Below are 4,407 nucleotides of genomic sequence, written 5' to 3'. Positions count from 1 at the left end.
CAAGCCCAAATGGGGCCTACGTGATAAGGCATCAGCAACTACATTCTGTGTCCCCTTAAAATATGTAATGTCAAAGTCATAGGACTGTAACTTGCTCACCCACTTTTGCTGCCTATCATTGAGATCTCGCTGCCCCAAAAAGTGTCTTAGGCTATTATGGTCGGTTTTGATACAAACTTTGCTACCTACCAAATATTGCCTGAATTTGGCCAAAGCATGCATAATGGCTAACATCTCCTTATCATATATGCTGAAGCTCCGCTCTGGCCCTCTCAATTTCCTGCTCTCATAAGCAATAGGGTGCTTCTCCTGCATAAGCACCGCTCCAATGCCCTCTCCGAAAGCATCACAATGTAGCTCAAAAGGTTTGCTGAAATCTGGTAATGCTAACACTGGACAAGAAGTCATCAACCCCTTAAATTTCTCAAAACACTCCTGTGCTTCAAGAGTCCACAAGAAAGCTCCCTTTCTCATCAAATCTGTCAAGGGTGCCGCATGCTTGGAATATCCATCCACAAACCTTCTGTAGAAACCACATAGTCCTAGAAAGCCCCTCAACTGTGTAAGGTTCACTGGTGAAGGCCACTCCACAATGGCACGAATCTTTTCAGGATCCATGCACACGCCCTCTACACTGATGATGTGACCCAAGTACAACAACTTTGTCATGCCCAAATCACACTTTGACTCCTTTGCATACAAGGATTCTCTGTCCAATATACCCAGCACCGTGTCCAAGTGAACCAAGTGCTCCTCCCAAGATCTACTATATACCAAGATATCATCGAAGAAGACAAGTACAAATCTCCTCAACTGAGGATGGAAAACCCTATTCATTGTTGCTTGAAAAGTAGCAGGTGCGTTAGTTAGCCCAAATGGCATAACTACAAACTCAAAATGGCCACAATGACATCTAAAGGCTGTCTTCTCGATATCCTGCTCTCTAACTCTGATCTGGTGATAACCTGATCTCAAATCTATCTTTGAGAAGAAGCAAGCTCCATGAAGCTCATCTATCAACTCATCGATCCTGGGAATGGGGTATCTGTTTTTAATCGTCTTCCTATTAAGCACTCTGTAATCAATGCACATCCTCAATGTCCCATCCTTCTTCTTTACTAACACCACTGAAGAAGCAAAAGGAGACTTACTTGGTCTAATGTGGCCCATAGCAAGTAACTCCTTTATGGTTTTCTCAATTTCATCCTTCAACCTCTTCGGATGCCTATAAGGTGTAATCATGATGGGCTTAGCCCCCTCCTCTAACTCAATGATGTGCTCAATACCTCTATCTGGTGGTCTACCTGGTGGAATGTCACTAAACACCTTAGAGTGTTTAACTCTAAGCTCCTGAATATCAGGAGGATATTCAATCTTATGCTGTCCCTCCTGTGATGGCATCAACATGCACTCTGCTGCCCACTCTACCTGATCATGTCGAATCAATCTAGCCATTCTACGAAAAGAGACCATCCTGAGATCACTGTCCCTGATTGCCTTAAGAATATGTGTCTTCCCATTCACTTTAAACCTCATCTCCATCTCCTTGAGGTTAAGAGTGAACTCACCAATATCGTGCAACCAACTCATCCCAAGAACTATATCTGTATCTCCCATAGGTACAACATAAAAATCTGCCTTAAAGTCATAATTATTAACTTTCAATGGGAGTCCAGTGATCCTACGATCACATTTGAGGACATAGCCATCCGCTACCCTCACTCTAATTCCCCCAAACTCCTCTATTTGTATGCCACGCTTCTCCACCATCCTAGCATCAATGAAATTATGAGTGGCACCTGTATCAACCAAGGTTATGACTCGCTGTCCAGCAAGTACTCCTCTCATCCGGAATGACCCTTCTTGCTTAATACTAGTGAGACGAGCTTCCCTAAGTTGCCCATCTCCTTCCCCATCCTTGGACTCCATTTTAGACAAGTTTTCAGCCTTGTCTTCCTCTTTTTCACCATCTATTTCCTCTATATCAGATTGCTGATCTGAATTATCTGATTCTGATTCCTCATAGTATGCCCACATAACTCTGTTAGCTTTTCCCTTTGGCCTAAGAGGACAATCATGGTTTGCATCATAGGGTCCCTTACAGTAGAAACATAATTTTTTCTTCCTCAAATCGTTTAATGTTTCCCTGTCAAAAGGTGCTGGAGTTTTATCTTTAGAATCAATTTTAAAATCAGTCCTCTCTGATTTTTTATAAAATGGTTTGTTATCCTTACTAGAAGATGCTCCTTTGGACTGAAATTTGTTTGTTGGGACTGCATGTTCCATACTTCTTGCCTTTCTCATCGCTTCCTGTAAAGAAATAGGATCAAATGCCTTTATCCAACCTCTCAGTGGTTCGGATAGGCCCTCAATGAAAAGAACTATCAATCTATGCTCTGAAATGTTTGGCACCATGACTGCCAACCGCTGAAATTCACCAATGAAATACTCCAAGTTGCCTGTTTGTTTCAGCTGTGCTAAGTCCCGGAAGTAAATATCTGGATCTTTCTTGTCAAATCTTTCAACCAACCTATCCACGAAGTCCTGGTATTCTGTCACTTGGTTATGCTAAAGTGTTACCATACCATGGTACCACCAATCATGTGCTATTCCCTCCAAATGCAAGGTGGCATATTTGATAGCTTCAATTTCTGTCATTGGCCTCAGTGCCAAAAATGTGTCAAGCTTATGAATCCAAGCTTGAGCTGTCATCTTACCACTCCCATCAAATGTAGGCATAGTAAGCTTGCCTGTAGCCCTCTTCAGCTCACTATTTTGACCTCTAGGCCTCCTATCTTGTCTGAGTGACCTATAATGCTCTCTCCTCTGATTTACAAAGCGTTCAAAGGTCATCCTCTCCCGAACCTGCGGAGCTAATAATTCCTATTCATCATTTGCAGCCATGAGTGCATCTGCGAATATGGGGTCTCCTGTCGCCTCCTCCACCGGAGCTTCTTCTGGCTCCTCCGGAACAAATGTAGGGCGTGTAGGCCTATCAGCTGTTCTGGAATGGGTCCGTTGTGGTCTCTGATTACCTGTAGTACTCCTGTTATCTCCCTGTTCTCCCGGCTCCCCATTTTGTCTAACAGGTGGGTTCATCCTTTCTACAATAGTAGTGAGTGCCTGTAATGCCTGTGCCATCTGCTGCTGCCCTGTAACCATAGCACAGTAGAATTCTCTGGTATCCTGATCATCATTATTCCTCCTGTTTCTAGGTGGACTACCATCATGCCTCTCTTCCATATTTCCTGTTTCCTGTAACTGTTCTCTTTCAATCAGAGCTCTCCTACGAGTATGGTACCTGTGTGGTCCAATTTCCAGTGGCTGCATATGACTCCCCAAACCCTCAGGATGGCAGGAACTAGGCTCTGATACCAATGTAAGAACCCCAAATAGGCTCTACGCTGATCACTGCTTGTTTCCTGATTTTTGTCTCCGATACGCAACCACGCTGCTGGTTGCTTCCTCCTTGGGCAGCGCCTATCAAAAAACCGCAATATTAAATCTCTGATTTTTAATTCACTGTAGCGTTGTACTGTTCACAGCACTGTAGCTGCTGTTATAACCCCTTCCAACCTGTAAACAGATTCATCCTTTTTTTCCATACTGAAACACAATATTGACTCCAGAATGAAGTCAACTCACAGGCAAAATTCAAGTGATATTTCACACCCTCAAATTGCATCAACTCTGAAGATACTACGTTCTCCACAGTCTGAATTCTTCTTAAACTTGTAGAAACCCTTGTTGCCACAACTTCAAGAAATTTCACAAGGCAAAGTTTTTAAGCAATTCTCATAACCTGCTCTTGAAGGAAGACAAGGTTTGTTTATAAGGACTCCTCAACTCCAGAATGAGTCTCCACGCTCAATGTGGGATAAAAGATATAATAATAACATAAAAAAATGTTATTACATTAAAACTTAGAAAACCCCTTTTAATTTTTCCATAAGCTTGGACCCACAATTAATTGAAACGATGGCCCCTTTTATGATATCATGACCCTCACTTAAGTTATATATTATAACTTAACAATATAGGCTCAAAACCAATAATGTTAATTTTAACTAAATAAACATTAATATCTCCATTATTACTCAACATTTTTGAATGTCGTTTGGACTGGGAGCTAACATGATAGAACTGCATATGACCATACCCCTTTTCTAAAAATAGCAGGGGTCTATCTTTATAACTCCAAAATTGCTAAAAATAGCCTGACCAAGCCAAACTCAAAGGAAAACTCATCATAAACAAACTCTGGCAACCCAGAAGAGTACTCTGCTCTGGTCCTTGGAGGATCTCCACACCAAGGTGACCCTCTATCCAATCTTATTAGCCTACGAGGGTCTTTGATAGGCTAATCACCAGCTAAAGTGATGTCTCTAGCTAGAAGGGGACATCACA

Source organism: Cupressus sempervirens, chromosome 3 (genome assembly GCF_028749045.1).
Source record: "Cupressus sempervirens isolate cs-2001-9-10 chromosome 3, ASM2874904v1, whole genome shotgun sequence".
Lineage (NCBI taxonomy): Eukaryota > Viridiplantae > Streptophyta > Pinopsida > Cupressales > Cupressaceae > Cupressus > Cupressus sempervirens.
Note: the sequence above shows the minus strand (reverse complement) of the source record.